The sequence below is a fragment of the Triturus cristatus genome, chromosome 3_1 (genome assembly GCF_964204655.1).
Source record: "Triturus cristatus chromosome 3_1, aTriCri1.1, whole genome shotgun sequence".
NCBI lineage: Eukaryota > Metazoa > Chordata > Amphibia > Caudata > Salamandridae > Triturus > Triturus cristatus.
Genome location: NC_140583.1, coordinates 1,116,800,797 through 1,116,820,488, shown reverse-complemented (window position 1 = coordinate 1,116,820,488; position 19,692 = coordinate 1,116,800,797).

Below are 19,692 nucleotides of genomic sequence, written 5' to 3'. Positions count from 1 at the left end.
AATAATGTTTAATATTTAGTAGTTCTGTGTTTAATAAATGTACTTTTCCTTTTCGAAAGAAAAAGCACTGACAGGACAATCATTTATTGAGAGTTATTATTTGTGTGCCAGCAAATAGTGATTACTAGTCCACACCACCTCCCCTGAGATGGCCATGGACTGTTCTGCTTAGCTATTCTGAGAGAGTAAAGCACTACAATGGGGTGCTTGGTTCTTAGTAAAGAGGAATTGTGGACCTTTTACTTGTGCATGCATCACATACTGCACAACGAATAACCCATTTTCTAACAATATCTTTAATGAACTGTAAGAAACCTTTTACCAAGAAAGTATATCTTATGGTATAGTAAAGAGCAGACTTGATGAATAATACAAAAATTGCTCTTGTGAGGTCCTGTAGAAGGTCATGCCAATAATTGATACATAAAAATGATCACATATGCATCAAGAATAGAAATTCAAGATATATACAGTTATTGTGATGCATATGTTTCAGGTTGATCCCCAGAAAGGAATAGAGTATGTGTTTATATAAAGCTTGATTTCCTCATTCCCCTTGGTGGTAAAGGGAGTCCCTGTGATGGAGCAAGCACTCGTATAAAAGAGACTTGCTTGGATGCAATCCTCTCATATAACTCGTAACACTGTATTAATAGAGTATTGTGTAAATTAATATGCACCACATTACATTTTAGTAAAGATGAACCTTGCTTATGCGTTTTACTAACAAGTAACCCGAGTAAAACTTAAAATGGCTGCTAACGCGGGAAACTGTACTGCGTATGCGTCAACTGCATCTATGCAGAATAACGTTCTTTCGCTTGGAGGGACAGTTCTGCACCTGAGCAAATGCATCTAAAATGGCTGCTTGAAAGCTCACATGCTAAGCATCTGCTTTGCTGAAACTAAAACAAGCTATTTACTAAGTGCTAATGCGGGGAGAGCTTTTAAAAGTAAATGTAATTTGAGTAGAGATAGGTGGTATACAGTGAAATCATTTTATTTTGATTTATTTATGTTTCTTTTTGACCTCTCTACTAGTTTTTTATTTGGGCCTCCGAGTGAGTCTGAAGCCTGTACTACACGTGACTTTCACGCAGGCACAGTAATAACAAGCCGAGAAGCAATGCTGTCGTTTTTGAATCCCATCCAAGGCCATCTTTGTTACATGTCCTGGGAACCTGCTGGACATCCTGAATGTTGAATAGAAATGAATGTCATATGTATACTTTTTTTGATGAAGATGTGAATATGGGTGTTTAATAAAGCTTGGGAAGAAGAATTAAGGGGCGGGAACATTAAACAAAGAGCCAAAGAAAAATTATTAAACTTAGCATGGTGTGATGATCAACCCCCCCTTGCCTGTCCAATCATAATTAGGAGTTTCATAAAGTTGAAAAATTTATGGGTGGTACATGAGCAATGAAAGGTATAATTGAGGTAGTTTAGTTAGTTAGAACACACAAAGTGATGCTGAGATGCTGAGAGATCGGGACGCTGTCTGAGAGCTGAACGAATGCTGAAGAAGAATAAACTTGCATACTTAGAATTTAGGCCAATAATTAATTAGAAGAACATCGTGGAAGAATCGAGGAGGGAAATAAGGTAATCATAGAAGAAGATCATGGAAGAATCGAAGAGGAAGATAGTGTCAGAGAGGGGTGCGATGCAGGCGTGGAATCTAGAAGAGGTCATCTATCCTGTCCTGAATCCTGTCCTGAAACGTGTCCTGAAGTCTTTGTCACCTGTTCTTTCCCAGGGGACCCTTCCAGCTCCTTGGCCAAGGGGTTGGTTTTCACACCATTCTAGGTAAATATTCTTCTGTGTAGTATGTCATTGTAATGCTCTCTCTATCCTCTCTTTCCTGAGTACTGTCATTGTGAAACTTTGTTCTGATATAGGTGACTGATTATTGAAATAATTGACTTTTCCTTCTTCGAGAAACAGAGTTCGTACTGTATTTTCGATTTTGGCTCGCATGAATTTAACTAGATAAAACATTTAAACTTTTCCCGAGTCTGTGGTTATTTAAAAAATAATAAGAAATACAATTCTATGTCATTTCACCATCAACTAGTTCCAACTAATAGGTCCATTGACCAGAGGAAAGAACTTTTCGATCAGTGAAAGATTAGTTAAAGTTTGACAGGTAACTAATCTCATAGAAAGGCATTTATAAAAATTGACCCCCAGCGGTATTTACTAGCCTATGTGAATGTGTGTTTATGGGCCCAGGTGAGTATATGGTGTTTGAGTACCTGAGGTTGGTAACCCGCTGGATCAGTTTTCTGGCAGTAGAGCTATGGGTATTATTGACTAGTTTGGTGATTATTGATTATTGATTTTATGTTTTAACCCCTTCAGTGCCCATGACGAGCTGGACTCGTCATGGGCCGCGGTGGCGCTGTGCCCATGACGAGTCCAGCTCGTCATAGACTCCGCCCGCTAATGCAACGGCCGGCACTGGGCGGGGAAAGGGGCGGGCACTGAAGGGGTTAACAAACCCGTTTGTATTTTGTTTTATGTTGTCTGTAAGTTCCCGGGAAGTGAATAGCGGGTCGTAAATGGAAGCCACACTGCAGTGAGGTTACTCGTCTGTTGGAATAGCACTGAGAAGCTATGCAGGGTTGGAAGTGTTAAATTAGGGACCATTTTCGTATAAAAGTGTGAGTGATGATAGCGAAAGAGTTCGCAGGTGAAACTTTGGTCTTATATCACCTAGAAAGGATAACACCGAAGGAGTACCAGGTTCATCTGAGCTTGAGTGAAGGGTAAGCGGAAGGTTTTAATCGCAGTATATGAAAAGTAAGTGGAAGGTCTTACTTGAAGAAACAGAAATAAACTATTCTTTGGTTTTAATGGAACAGACAGAGTAGCGAATGTTTTTACGTCATTATTAATGAAAATTTGATGCAAAGTTGTAAGAAAATAAGTTTTTCGTGTTACCTTGTGAAGGGAGGGTCAGTTGCCGAACTTGCACTGACATCACAGAGGGCTCCGCTGGGATTGGTTGAATTAGCGGGTGTGTGACTGATGCGAATTTGTAAAGGAGGAGTCAATAGTGAGGAATGATACTGACATCACAAAAAGGCCGCGCTAGTATTGGCTAAACAAACTGCGTGAGCCCGAGCTTGATTGGATGAAAGAATAGAAGCCGCACTAGGCTTGGTGGAACCCCGAGTGTGAGCAAGAATCTAATTGTTTGTCAAAAATAGATGCCGTAATAGTATTGGACAGTGGAGTTTGTATGTGGAAATATGATCCGACATTAATAGGGAATCGCCCAGACAGCAGGTATTTAGGATTTGCAAGAGACGAATATATTATAAAAAAATCATCACTTAAAATGTATGGAGAAAAGAGAAAAATGTTGTTTATGCAGAAAATTAAAAATTACTTCAAGAAAGATAAACCCATTAAGACTAGCGAGAAAGAAATTTCCTTGTCATGGGTGCGGAAAATTGGGACATTGGAAAAATGAGTATAAAAATATTTAGAATAATAATGGCTCAAATCAAAATTTAAATCCACATGAGGTGATAATGAGTCAACCGCAGCAGGTTGTTAATCAACAGAGTCAGTTGCCACCTGCCCCTATGCCAAATTTTGTGAACAGAGCAAAGTACAGTGCGAACACCGGATTTCCAGGAGAAAGTGGTAAGAAAAATTCTGTAACTTCACAGTTTCTTTTGCAGAATAGTTACCTTCATGAGGATGATCAATGACGGTGCCTGAGGGGGGACAAAGAAGAGTGCGTACTTGGCGCATCCTTACCGGTAGATCAGTCAGGTCCATATATTGATGGGAAGGTAGAAGGAAAAGATATTACCTTTTTGTTGGACACTGGTGCTACCCGTTCTACTGTGAGAACAGCAGACATCCCAAACCTACCCCTTTCGGGAGAAGCCATCCAAGTAGTAGGCGTTTCAAACAAACAGATTAGAACCCCAATCACAGAACCCATGGAGGTGCTCATTGGTAATTTCAGAGAAATGCACACATTTTTGGTGTGCGACTCCAGTAAACTTGCTCGGAAGAGACTTATTGTGCAAAATGAACTGCACAATTTATTGCACACCGGATGGTGTTGCGATTCAGACCCCTGATGAAGACGGTGTCATAATGTTAGCAAAACAAGGCACAGAGGTAGAAGAAATGTATTCAATGATTACAAAAGATGATTTACCAGATGAATTAAAAACGACTGTGAATCCAGAGGTGTGGGATTTCCCTGGAAAAGAAGTAGGGTTAATGACAAATGTAGACCCAGTAAAGGTGACTGTAAAAGAAGGTGCAGTCTACTCAAATACTAGGAAAATCAAAATGAGCCCTGAAGTTAAAGCAGGTGTTGCAGCAGAAATTGATCAAATGATTAAACAAGGCATTTTAATGGAAATACTGAGCAGTCCTTGTAATTCACCTACAATTGGCATTAAAAAGCCTAGCGGAAAATACCGGATAGTGCAAGATTTGAGAAAGATTAATAAGATTGTTGTGCCTTGTTGCCCAATAGTACCAAATCCAGCAATGATTCTGTATCAAATACCATGAAATGCAGGATGGTTTACTGTAATTGATTTATGCCAAGCATTTGTCTCCATTCCTTTACACCCAGACAGCCAGTATCTCTTTTCATTTAAGTTTGAGGACCGTATTTTAGTATGGAATCGAGTTCCTCAAGGGTATATAGAAAGTCCTTCAATTTTCAATCACATTTTGAAAAAATGTCTAGAAACACTAGTGATGCCCAGAAATTCAGTTCTAGTCCAATATATTGAAGACTTTCTCATTGCATCAAAGTCGCGAGATGATTGTGTTACCGATTCAATTGCCTTTTTGAATCATTTGGCTGATGGTGGACACAAAGAGTCTCCAGAGAAATTATAATTTTGTCACACTGGAGTCAAATATTTGGGACACCAAATAGAAAGAGGAGTGAGAAAAGTGACCTCTGAAAGAATAAAGATAATAAAACAAATGCAGTTACCACAAACCCAGAGAGAAATCAGAATATTTCTTGGTGTAGTGGGGTATTGTAGGCAGTGGATTGTAGGTTTTTCTTTGTTAGCTAAACCACTAATACAGCTGACACGGAAACGGGCAAAGGACCCAGTAGTTTGGGATGATGAAAGCATGGAAGCTTTTTTGAAATTACTAAATTGTTTGTGTGAAGCTCTATCTGTTGATATGGCAGACTATACAAAAGAATTTGCACTATTCTGTTCTGAAAGAGAAAATTGTGCCCTTTCAGTGTTAACCCAACAACATGGTTTGATGAGACATCCAGTAGCATACTTTTCTGTTACCTTGGACCCTGTAGCGTCAGCATTACCTGGCTGTTTAAAAGCAGTAGCTGCTACTTGTATGAGTCTTGAACAAAGTGAGTCCATTGTTATGGGACATACTGTGAAAGTATTTGTTCCACATTCAGTGGAAATTCTTTTGACTAGAACACAAACACAGTACCTTACCCCTAGGCAGATGACTAAGTACAAAAGAATCATTTTAGGAGCAGAAAACGTGACAGTGGTCAGGTGTACAATACCAAACCCTGCTACTTTATTACTAGATGTACATGGGGAAGAAGTAAGAGATGAAGTTGAGCATGACTGTCTGGATGTCACAGAGTTATGTATCAAGCTCCATCCAGACATACAGGAAGAACCCCTGAAAGAAACTGAGCATGAGCTATTTGTAGATGGCTCATGTATGAGACATGATGAAGGAGGATTAAGTGCCGCTTATGCTGTATGCACATTGAGTGGAATAGTCGACGCATCCTATTTACTAGGAGTCAAGTCTGCACAAGTAGCCAAATTGATCGCTTTAATTAAAGCATGCAAAATTGGGAGGAATTGGAAAGTAACCATTTACACTGATAGCCAGTATGGTTACGGGGTTGTGCATGCCAGCTCTGGATGCAGAGGGATTTCATGACTTCTTCAGGATCCCCTATAAAAAATTGAACATTTGTGAAAGAACTGTTGGAAGCAATACAATTGCCAAAAGAAGTGTCAGTGGTCAAGTGTGCTACACATCAGTCAGGAAATGACTATGTGGTAGCTGGTAATCGATACGCTGACCATGTTGCCCAGTATTGTGCCAGAAATTAAATGGCACTAAACAGGAGAATTGAAACAAGTGGAATCAGATGCCAACTTATGCTACTCTCAGCACCAGAAACATGGGATAAAGTGAGATAATTACAGGATGAGGTGGAAGTGAGTGAAAAGGAGTGGATAAAAACAGGGTGTCAAAGGAGAACAGAGGACGAAGTGTGGATTTACCAAGATGGCAGACCAGTAATGCCAAATTGTTTACTATCTCAAATGGCCTGAATGTATCATGGAGACACACACATAGGCAGGGACACCGTGATCTGGCTTTTTAGACAGGATTGGTGTAATCCGAGATTTAGGGCTGTTGCAGAGAGTCATTGCCAGAGATGCTTAACTTGTCAAAAATAAACCCAGGCAGGAAAACAGTGGTCAGTTGGGGAAGAATTGGAAAGGCAGAAGGACCATTTGTGAGGTTGCAGATAGATTTTCTTCAATTACCACCATGAAGGGGATCGAAGTACGTCCTTGTCATAGTTTGTTTGTTCTCACGGTGGGTGGAGGCATACCCTACTACAAGAAATGACAGCATAACAGTTGCCAGACTGCTGTTGAGGGAGCTAATTCCGCGGTTTGGTTTTCCAGTGACTGTGGAATCAAATAGAGGATCTCACTTTAATAATGAATTAATTTGGTTAATCTGTGAAGCATTTAAAATTGAACAAAAACTGCACTGTGCATATCACCCAGAGGCTTCTGGAGTGGTAGAACAAATGAATGGCACAATCAAATCAAGACTGGCAAAGGTGTGTGCCTCCACATCACTGTGTTGGCCAGATGCATTACCTCTTGTTCTGGTGGGACTCAGAAACATTCCTGATAGAAACACAGGATTGAGTCCCCATGAAATTCTCATGGGATGAGTACTGAGACTAGCATTTATACCAGGAAACAAACTGTTGAGTATAACTGATGATCTGGTACTAGATTATTGTAAAGGATTGGCGGACCTACTGCATTCTGTCTCACACCAGGTTGGAGAAGGCGCAGTTGCCAGGCAGCCGGATCAAGCACATGATTTAAATCCCAGAGACTTGGTGGTAGTGAAGAATCACACCCAAGAGTTGTGCCTAGCACCCAGGTGGGATGAGCCGCGACAGGTCATACTGGTTACAACAACAGCAGTGAAATGTGCAAGTTTGCCCAACTGGATAGATGCCAGTCATACCAAAAGAGTACCAGCTCCTGAGGGAACGGGAACCAAAACTGACGCAAGCAGTTGAGGGCGCTGAAGGTTGTACAGCTGAAGAATCTAGAATAACAAATTCTGAAGTAGCTGATCAAGAACAACCGAGCACAAGTCAGGAAGACTGGATACCAGTGGTCAACATACCTGAGGTGATTATTAAACCGAGAAGCAGAACCAAATTAGAAAGGCAAGAAACTACAGCGGATCAGACAAGTGTAGAAGAACAAGCTCAGGAAAGAGTCAATAAAACTGTTGGAGACCCTGAGCAAGAGCAGACAGGGAGAGAAAAATATACCCAGACAGAGGTGAACCAACATATTCAAAGATCTGGGGAGGGACAGATAGCACTAGAAGAACACTTTCAGGCTGCAGAACAGCAAAGTGCAGTAAGACCTGAAAGGACCAGTTAGGTAAAGAAGAACAAGATCAGGAAGAAGAAGAACAAGTTGAAATAAGACCTGTACAGGACCAGATAGAGGAAGAAGAACACATTCAGGCAGATGAAGTCACAAAAATAAGCCCTGAACAAGGACAGATAGGGACTGACTTTGAAGACAAAGATAATCAAATTTTGCCACAACATAACGAAAATAAAAGAATACTTGAAAGAGGCGAGGAAAGTGAAAGTGCAGTACAAGCCAAAAAGGTCAGAAAAGGTGATAATTGGGCAGGTGGTATTAAAAGATTAAAGTATCTGATGGAGCGGGAAGTACAAAATGTTGTATACCTCCTCTATTCTGCATGAAAATACTAACTATATAATCTATTAACTATAATATTATTAAACGAGTTTGCATGTATATTAACCACCAATATTAATATTCGAATTACACGTGGGATTTGCATTTTGCATGGCTAAATTACCTTTATAACTAAAAACTGTACGCATATTAACAATAGTATACGTGGTAATAGAATACTGCATGACATATGTGGCTTTAGTGATGTTGCCCCATGAGGAGGATCGAAAAGGTGAATATAATTACTTTAAATGTTGCTATATGCTAGATAAATACAAGCACGTAGAAGGATTAGTAAGGGGTTAACATTATATTCATCATTTCTATGTATTAATTACTCATTTGTATTTTTTTCGCTTAAGTTGGCATTTGGGCCTAAATCAAAGATGGCCGCTGACACCACACGACGAAGTGGCCACTGTCCCATGAGGCGCGGAGTGAGCTGCGCATGTGCGGGAAATCTCCTAAACCTCATAGCGACCTTAGTTCACCATGTACCCGGACAAGGCTAGAAAACGGGAGGTCTGCCAAGACAGGAGAACAATCAACCTTACAATAAACCGGAACAAGCCGGCTCTTGGACTAACCAGTGACCTCACCCCTCGAACTGTACTGAGAACCTTAAAACTTGCATCGGACGATCTCAACCAGCTAATCACGACTGTTCTAAAACTTTAAAATTGTATCTTCTTGACTTCATTTTATTATAAAAGGAGTAGTAGAATAGAGAGGGTATCTTCTCTTGACTTCTTGACTGACGTTGCTTTGCGATTGCGACCGCATTCTCCTGAATCCTTGTGGGTCCCGATGCTGCCGCATTATCTGATGACTGCAAACTTTTTCTAAATCTACGGGCAGTGATAGATGCTTGCACGTCTCTGGTCCTTTGCCGATCTTTGGGACTGTAACGTGCTGAGGAAAGAACTTTGAGCTTTGGCTTGCTTTCGGACGATTTATGACAAATTTTGATTATGCAGAGCCAATGAATTGGAGGACTCCAAATAGCCAGATTAGGGAAATATGATGTGCTGCGATTTACTCAAAATTTGATATAAAATTTCTAAACTTTGACGAGATAAATGCAAATTTAAATCATTATGAAAATTTAGATAAACAGATATTGATTGACAAGAAAACGAGTTTGTGGTTTATTAAGAGAGGTAAGATCTGAGTCTTAAAATGTGTTTTAGCTGGTTCTAAATCACCATCAACCAATCCAACTAATTGGTTCATTGACCAAGTGGGAGGAGTGCCTTGATGTTTTGAGATTAAGGATCTGTAGGCGAAGGATGATAATGTATATTTGTAAATGACTTTTCCCTCCGTATAAGTTATAAGGTGTTCCCCCCACATGTCCAGCACTTGAATTTCTCATCCCTTCTGTATGTGCAGACCAGTGAAAGAAGCGTGTGAGTGTTGGTGTTATGGGCCCCACCAATGACTGCATGTGTGAATGAGCTAGTGTGACGTCGGGTCTGTGACGAAGGGAGGATATTGGCACAGGTTGTTTCCCCGTTGCCTGGGTTTCTGCGCTGGATTATATCACTTAAAAACAATAAGTGAAGAACCTGAGGAAGTAAATGAAGTCTCTAGTCAGTCTAGAGAATTGACTGATAAACCCAGGCGAAGGAGTCAAAGACTGCGAATTTTGAACAATAAGTTCAAAGGTCCTGAATGGACCTATGTGATTCTTGAAGAATTTGAGAATCTAGATTCGAATGAAGAAAGTGATTGAGAAATAATTGTTGAACAGATTGAGGAAGGAGAAGTGAGACCCACTTGAAGATCAAATAAATAAAAATTCATAAAGAAGAGCAAAGAAAAGAAGAGAAATCTTCTTAAAATTAAAATGGCTGATGATAGGGTTGCTGGAAGACGAAAACAAAATTGTATAAATAAGTGTTGTAGAATATTTATATGTAGCATATTTTTAATACTCATATTCTGATTAGTATTGACTGTAGCGATCCCTTATTTGATGGTGACAGAAAAGAAAAATAACACAGGAACTAATGAAAGGGTGGCTAACATAAAAGGAAATAGAGTAGAATCAGAAGCACACATTAAGATAGATTTACATCACACTGTGACAAATAATGACACTGCTTTAAATGTATTCACAAAGCTATTAGTTCAGTACGTAGACACCATGTAGATTAGTGAGTGTTATGTATGTATGAAATTACCAGCATCAGTAGCAGAAGGAGTCACCTATCATCATTTACCATTAACATATGGTATTTCATGTAGTATATTAACTAGTTAATTTTATAGAACAGGAAAATTACAGTATTATTATTCAAATGTAGATGTGATATTTTCAGAGGTTCCTATTCGCAAGAGTATGAATCCAGTTCTTAGTACTAAAGATGCACAGTTTATGGGTGAATATGTCTTAACTATGAAAACAATAGATATAGCAGAAGCCCACAAAAACAATCTAACATGTGCGTTACACTAAGAAGAAAATATATTTTTGAATTTAATGGAGGAAGGGAGACAGGACTTCCTGAAACCTCAGATTCCTCAGTGGGCTTAGAAAGAGGAAATATATACAGCTGGCAAGACTCATGCTGCGATGTCCCTAGATTTTGAAAAGAAAGGGAAGATCTGCCACCATAGATTAAAAGCCGACTATAACAATGTATTTATTGGTTCCAGTGAATGTGAACATATATTTTTGGTTATTGGAGGAAGGGGAATGAAAGAGGGAACAGATCCAGAATTTCCTGTAGTTTATTATGTGTGTGGGAATAAAGCTTAATTTAAGCTGCCTGCACGTTGGTATGGGAGTTGCTTTTTTGGAACAGTATATAGCCTATCATTTGAACAGAATCACTGAAAGCAATGAAAACACAAGCAAACTAACCCGTAGGAAAGGAGCAAGGCTTTTCAGAAAGAGTACGCGATATATTTAATGCATTGATACTTTCAGTGGGAGTCATTCTGAATTCACAAAAAATGTGTCAGTTATCCACAGTAGTTGATCGTCTATCGACTGATACTGCTGGAGGGTTCTTAATGATCAATACCGAAATGGTTGCAATTAGATCAATGGTTTTACAAAATCGACTTGCTCTTGATATATTATTGGCAAAAGAGGGCGGAGTCTGTAAAATGCAGAAAGCGCAACATTTTTGCACTTATATTCCAGATAAAAGTGTAGAAATTGGAGGATACATTAAAAATATTTTAAAACTGGAAGAAGATTTGAAACCACTGGAAGTTTATAGTGTATGGAAGAATTTAACAAATAGTTTTACCTCATTAGGGACTTGGTTTGCTAATATAGACAAAGGTTTTGTAGGCCAAATAATACTACCTATACTTGGAATAATAATATTGGTCTTAGCAATAATGACATGGTGCAAATGTTGTAGAAAGAGAAAGAGATATGAAGTAAATGATAAGGGAAAGAAAAGAAAGTATGAAAAAATCCAGTTAGAAGAAATGAAAGGCAAACTATATAAAAAGATGGAATTCTACAAGATAAAAATGAAGAAGGAAATGAAAAGACCCGAAAGGGAATTGAGATGTGCTAAAGTTGGCATCTGGTTTGGTGATGGGTAATTTTGTGATGGCACAAAAGCCATCAGAGAGGGGATTGATGGAGCAAGGACTCATATAAAAGAGACTTGCTTGGATGTAATCCTCTCATATAACTCGTAATAATAGACTATTGTGTAAATTAATATGCACCACATTACATTTTTGTAAAGATTAAGCTTGCTTACGTGTTTTACTAACAAATGACGCGAGTGAAACTTAAAATGGCTGCTAACGTAGAAACTGTACTGTGCATGCGTCAACTGCATTTACGCAGAATGACGTTCTTTCACTTGAAGGGAAATTTCTGCACCTGCGCAAATGCATCTAAAATGGCCGCTTGAAAGCTCACATGCTAAGCATCTGCTTCGCTGAAACAAAAACAAGCTTTTTACTAAGTGCTAATGTGGGGAGAGCTTTTAAAAGTAAATGGGATTAGAGTAGAGGCAGGTGGTATACAGTGAAATCATTTTAATTTGAAATTAATATGTTTCTTTTTTACCTCTCTACTAGTTTGTATTTGGCCCTCCGAGTGAGACTGAAGCCTGTACTACACGTGACTTTCACGCAGGCGCAGTAATAACAAGCCGAGCAGCCATGATGTCGTTTTTGAAACCCGTCAAAGGCCATCTTTGTTACATGTCCTGGGAACCTGCTGGACATCCTGAATGTTAAATAGAAATGAATGTCATATGTATACTTTTGTTGACTAAGATGTGAATACGAGTGGGTAATAAAGCTTGGGAATAAGAATTAAGGGTCTGGAACATTAAACAAAGAACCAAAGAAAAATTATTAAACTTAGCATGGTGTGATGATCACCCCCCCTTGCATGTCCAATCAGAATTAGGAGTTTCATGAAGGTGAAACATTAACGGGTCGTACATGAGCAATGAAAGGTATAATTGAGGTAGTTTAGTTAGTTAGAACACATGAACTGATGCTGAGATGCTGAGAGATCGGGATGCTGTCCGAGAGCTGAACGAATGCTGAAGAAGAATCGATTTCCAGACTTAGAATTTAGGCCAATTAATTAGAAGAACATTGGGGAAGAATCGAGGAGGGAAATAAGGCAAATAATAGAAGAAGATCGCGGAAGAATTGAGGAGGAAGATAGTGTCAGAGAGGGGTGCGACGCAGGCGTAGAATCTAGAAGAAGTCATCTATACGGTCCTGAAACCTGTCCTGAAGTCTTTGTTGCCTGTTCTTTCCCAGGGGACCCTTCCAGCTCCTTGGCCAAGAGGTTGGTTTTCACTCCATTCTAATTAAATATACTTCTTTGTAGTATGTCTATGTACTGCTCTCTTTATCCTCTCTTTCCTGAGTACTGTCATTGTGAAACTTCATTCTAATATAAGTGACTGATTATTGAAATAATTCACTTTTTCTTCTTGGAGAGACGGAGTTCGTACTGTATTTTTGATTTTGGCTCACATGAATTTAACTAGATAAAACATTTAAACTTTTCCTGAGTCTGTGGTTATGACATTTCACCATCAACTAGTTCAACTAATAGGTCCATTGACCAGAGGAAATAACTTTTTGATCAGTGAAAGATTAGTTAAAATGTGAGAGGTAACTAACCTCATAAAAAGGCATTTATAAAAATTGACCCCAGTGGTATTTACTAGCATATGTGAATGTGTGTTTATTGGCCCAGGTGAGTATATGGTGTTTGAGTACCTGAGGTTGGTAACCCGCTGGATCACTTGGGAGATGAATGATAGTTATAGCACAAACGCAATCCTGAATGGCCCTCACAGTTATGTTTTGACCCTCACTATATGCACTGTGTAATCGGGATATAGCAGCTGGAAAGCAGCTGAACCTGTCTGCAGCAAGACCTAATACAACGAAAAATTATGTTTAAATAGATACATAGCAGCATCACACAAAGTTTCTGAATGTGGAACAGGCACGCACCTGTCAGGTGAAAGGCCAGTTATTTATTTCCATTCATAGCAGCTAAAATGACTGTAAAACGAGAAAGAGTTATTCCCAAAAAGTGTTTTTTTTTTTTTAGATGACTCTCTCCCTTTAGGTTAACATTCTGATAAGGAGGATGAGTGCAATAGTAATAATCAGCTTATTGTTTTAAACTATTCGACATAAGTCAAAGCAATGTTCCTATTAGATATTCGGTCACCACGGGGCTCATTTATGAGCCCCTGCGTCACTTTTGCGCCGCCGGTGCGTCACTTTTTGTGACGCACCAGTGGCAGAAAATATGCGCCATGTTGCGCCATATTTACAAAGTGACGCATCTAGGTAGATGCGTCACTTTGTAAACCCCTGCGCCACATTATACCTGCGCCAGGTATAATGTATGCAAGGGGGGCGTTTTGACGCAACAAAGGGTCGTAGAAGTGACGCAGTGAAATCTACGAGATTTCACTGCGCCACTTGTAGTGTGCAAATGCGTCAATTTCTTGCGCCTGCCTCACAGCAGGCGTAAGACTGACACAGGCCCTTTCACATGGGGCTTGCCCCATGTGAAAGGACACATTGCTGGAGTTGCGTCACTTTTGTGACACACTCCAGCGATGCGTCACTTTTGCGCCTACAGATACGTCAGAAATACTGACGTATCTGTGACTCCTTGCGACATGATGCGTCATACTGTAAATATGACGCATCACTGGAGTCGCAGGGAGGGCGCAGTGAAAAGTGGCGCATCACTGTTTTCACGCAGTGATGCGTCACTTTTCATAAATGAGGCCCCACGTTTTTAGTGGGTTCATTTTCTTGGTGCCCACTTTCTAAATTTGTGTCAATGACAGACGAAGCAGTATCTCTTCTACTGTTTTAAGAAAAGCGTAAAAACGCAGACGCGATAACAATGTTGAAAGCCTGTATTGCACCTGTTCTGATGGAATTCACAATGCTTCATTTCAGCTCATATTTTGGAGAACACATTGCAAATAATTGTCTCCTATGAAGCATTCCATATTTCAGTTTCTTTATTTAGAATAATGAGTGTCCGCGTTTCACAAAGCGCGGAGGGTGCTTTTGGGCATGCTTGTTACATGATATGCTGATTAAGCATGTTCTGGTTCTATCATGCACTCAGGGATCATCTCTTTGCCTGTTATCCTTTAAACTGCTATTCCTTGAATCCTGGAGCATGTTTGTACAGCACATTTCTCCCAATGCATGAATAATGTCGATTTCCTCCAGTGTGCCAGACGCTCTGAGCTTCCTCCGTGTTTCTTCATTATTAAATAATGAACAGTGTAGCTCTGCCTGCAGCATCCGGCGTTGTGTGATTTAGACAAATGAACTTCAAGCAGAGATAGTGCATGCCTTGTTAAAAGTAGAATGGTCAACAAAAGTTTTCATTTTCACATTCTTTAGTATTCTGCTACACTGCATCCAAATGTTTAGAGGAGTGTGCAGTGACCTAACATCAACGTGATGCAAGTCACCCTATAAATGATCAGATTTTACAGCTGAAAATAATATGGGGATAATACTACAATGCAGCATAAATATTACTATAGGAATATGTCTCGCAGCATTAAAAACATAGGCACCATCACATATAACTCTCTCTTGGCTCACAGTCACACCAGTGCTGTTTAATTTATAAAGAACTGGACTGGCGGGCATAAAAGTCAAATACAAATGCCCTGTTTTCTAAGTTAAAACTGGCTCAGTACGGGGCATATTATCAAGAACAGCGTACGCATCTAGCGCATTTTACATTATCGCCGTATATCGCCGGATCACATCGCCATGTTAGCGGCGTATTTGCCACGATTTGCTAAGAGGCGATGTGAAATCCGGCGATATACGGCGATTGCCATCAATATCGCATGAAAACCAGCGATGTTAGAACAGCGCTGAAGAAAATGTTGTAAATAGGGAGAAGTGGATGTAACTAAACAATCCACCTCCCATTATGTACATGGCTAAGTTGAGAATTTAGCAGACGTTAGTATTAGGTGATATCAGCGGTTAGCGCAGAGTTTTTCATGGCTAAGCTTTTTCTAGGATGGCTTGTAAATATGTCGATGTACGGTCAGCTGTCATTTTCCTGTTGTTTCCTGAAAGGAACGCCTACTTTGCATCTCATCAGCGATGCAAAGTGTGACGTTTGAAAAACGGCTGCTAACATGCGCTAATGCATGTTAGCGCCGCCTTGTTAAAAGGGCGATGTCATTTTCGCTGCTTTTTTGGCTTTTAAAGCCAAAAAAGCAGCGAAATGGCCCTTGATAATATGTCCCAAAGGGGCATATCAACAAGGGCTTTATCTCTGCTTTTTTGGCTTTAAAAGCCAAAAAAGGAGAGATAAAACTAGCGCCCTATCAACAACAGGGTGCTAACACGCAAATTCGCATGTTAGCACCCTTTTACTCTACGCTTCCCCTTGTATCTCTAATGAGATGCAAAGGGGGCGTTCCAGAGTAAAATAATAGGAGAAATGTCGCTAAGCAACATTTCTCCTATTATCAAGAATGTCGCTAACCCTGTTAGAGACAAAAAAAGCAGCGCTAACCGCGGTTATCGCTGCTTTTTTACATCTGGTATTTTTCTGACTTAGCCATGATATCCTATGGAAGGAGGATATCATGGCTAAGTTTGTCTGTCCCTATCAACAAGGTAACGTGAGATTATCGCTGGGTTTCCAGCGATAATCTCACGTTAGCCTGTTAGCGTGAGGATTTTTATCGCTATTGAGATAAGCATTGCTAATAGCACGCTATCTCAGCGATAAAAATCCGCGTTACCCGGCGATAATTATCCTCACGCTAAGAGCGCTGAGCGATAATTATCGCTGGGTGTTGCTGATATGCCCCCAAATTCTTTTTAGATTTGATGTAGGAAGATGCTTGCTCCGTTGATGACTAAGTATTTCATACAAAAAAATGAAGGAGCTAGTGAGATTTGTTCGTGGAATTGCTTTCTGACATTAAAAGACAGAGCTATTCAAGCGTCTTGGATCAGGAATGGAGGTTCCATCTTTTACATGGTAATTGATTATCTGTTTTTTCATTAGTGGCTCACTGACACTGACAGAAACAAAGTGCATGTGTACAGAGGGCACTTTCTTTCATACATTTCTTGAGACAGCACAATACATGTCGGGATGGTAGTAAAAAATGTACAAGCATACTCCCTCCAGTGATAGATTGCGACATCTTCTGTGAAAGCAGGAAAATGAAAACAAGATCTCACAAACGTCAAATGTATGTTTAGCAAAGTCATATGATTGTGCAGCATTTTCCTAATTTTTCACCTTGTGAAATACCACGTATTCAATTTAAATTGAGGAACATGGAAATAAGTACATTTTAGTTAATATTGTTGCGTGTATTCTGTGCAACATATTAATAGGCCTTCGCTTTCATTTAACAAATATGTAAATTCTAGGAGTTCTAGTCTTCAATTGCACCAGTCCATTTAATAACAATGACTTGTAAAGGGAAGACTGGATTAACAAGGTTTGGTGTAGATGGAGTGATCTTGTCAACCTATATTTGTTATATGTTAATACAATCTGTGAAGGAATACTGAATTAATTTCAGTGCTCCATATTTATGCTTGTGTGAAAAAGGCAAAGGATGGAACGGGCATGATTACTTGAGTAGTTCATCACTTCCTAAATTCATTTCTGAGAGGAGCGTATGTGTGTTTTGTATTGCTGTGTATGTTCCTGTATGTTTGTTGACTGGGTGTGTCAGCCTCTCTGTGGGGCATATCATCAACGGCCAGCGATAATTATCGCTGGCCGCTCTTAGCGTTAAAATGTGTAACGCCGGCTATCGCAGATAATTAACGCCATGCTAGCGCTGTATTAACAACGCTCAGCGCAATGGCGATATTTATCCTAGCAATAGCGATGTTTGCCATGGAACATCGCTGGTTTTCCAGCGATGTTCCATGGAAAACGGCGATACCCTTGATAATAGGGGCCTGTGGTCTTAGCCACACAATCCACCCCTCATGTTAAGTATGCCTTAGTCAGGAATTTAACAGACGTTAAATTCCTGCGTTAAGGCATACTTAGCGCGATTTAAATAATCGCTTCCCCGCATTGTAAATATCACGAAGCTGCCTTCGTGATATTTACCCATGTTGTTTCCACAGACACGCCTACTTTGCATCTCATTAGCGATGCAAAGTTAGGCGTGCTGGAAACGGGAGCGAAATCAGCAAAACACGCAATAGCGTGTCTTTGCTGATAAGGCGATAAAATTATCGCCGCTTTTCGGCCGAAAACGGCCGCAAAAGCGGCGATAATTTGTTATCACCGCATTGTTAATATGCCCCTGTGTTGGTTTGTTGAAGTGAGTACTTAGGGGCATACTATCAAGCACGGCGTTACAATTATCGCCGCTTTAGTGGCAGAAAACTACCGCTAAAGCGGCGATAATGGGCTTGATAATATGCCGCAGAGAATTCCAATAGAAGCCCATGTTGACGCCAGAACATGGGCTTCTATTGGAGTTAACAAGGGCATATTGTCAAGCCCATTATTGCCGTTAAAGTGGCGATAATTGTAACGCCGTTTCTTGATAATATGCCCCTTAGTTCCCGTGGATTGCTGAGCATCTGTCTAAAAATCTTCCTTACCTAACTTCCGTCAGGGCGCAGTTCCTCACGCTGTTTGCCAACCTTAGTTTATTCTTCCTATGCTTTCTTGCTCCCTTCTTCTCTCTCCTGTCACCAATGTTAACCTTCTGCAACCTGCTTGGCAACCAAATACACAGATATAGCGCATTTTCCTTGTTTGCGCCAGGTGCACCTTTTAAAAGCTGCGCCCAGTGCAACCAAGGAAAATGTGTTGTATTAGGATGAATGCGCTGCCCCAGGTCAAATGCGAACTCGCGTTGCCCTGGGGACAGAGCATTAATGTGAAAAATGGAGTGGCTGTCTTGAAGCCAACCGTGTTTCACAGTGCAGGAGGGTGCAGTGAGTGACTGCACTTGCCTGCAAGGGGATGTCTGGGGGTGTCCATAGGACCCCCTTAACCCCCTCCAGAGGGCTGCCATCAGGGGGCGCACTGACAGTTGGACACCTTTTATGTGGTGCACTGTTAGTGCGCATCCTGACAGCTTTCTTTAATGGGCTCACTTAGTCCTGTGTACTGCGCAGAACTTCCTCTCATCATTGAGCAGCATATGCTCGACGCGGGGTAAGATTTATGTGGACAAAGTCATAACTTTTTACTTCATCGTCATTTTTTTCTTTGCTTTCACTTCTGTTTTCAATTGATGTTGTGGTGCTGATAAGTCATTGCAACTGTGTTATAGTGTTCTTTCTGCCCCCCAGGGAGGCAGAAAGCACACTAGGCATCAGGGAGTTTTTTTTCAAAGTTCGGGTTGAGGGCTTCCCAGAATGGGCATGCAAATGCCATCAACCGCCAAAAAATGCCACAGTCTTTCTGCCCCCAGGTGGCAGTTGGTGCAGTAGCCCCTGATCAGCCCCCGGGGGGTGGCAGAAAGCCCACTAGGCACCAGGGATTATTATTTTATTTTTTATATGTAGGGTTTGGGGCTGCCCAGAATGGACATGCCAATGCCCCACCCCAAAAAACAATTGCCACAGTCTTTCTGCCCCACGGAGGTGGTTGAGGGCAATAGCCCCTTATCTGCCCCCTCGGGGGGGGGGGCAGAAAGCCCCCTAGGCACCACGGATCAAAAATATCAAAATTCAGGGGTGGTGGCTGCCCAGAATCGGTATTCCAATGCCCTACCCCCCAAAAAAATGCCACAGTCTTTCCCACCCCAGGAGGCAGATGGGGGGCAGTAGCCCCTGATCTGCTCCCGGGGGGCAGAGAGCCCACTAGGCACCAGCGATTAAGCTGGCTCTTTCTTACGTAGGGGTGGGAGCTTCCCAGAAAGGGCATCCCAATTCCCCCCACTCCACCCAAAAAATAGCCACAGTCTTTCTGCCCTCCTTGGGGGCATATCAGGGCAATAGCTCCTGATTCCCCCCTCCCTTGGGTGGCAGAAAACCCACTAGGCACAGACCTTTTTGGGAATGTGCCTACCTGTGGATTTTGGGTCGTAGCGCAGCCGGCACCCAAGGAAACCTAGCAAACCTATACATTTTTTTAAACTAGACACCCAGGCAAATCCAGGATTTGGTGACTTGT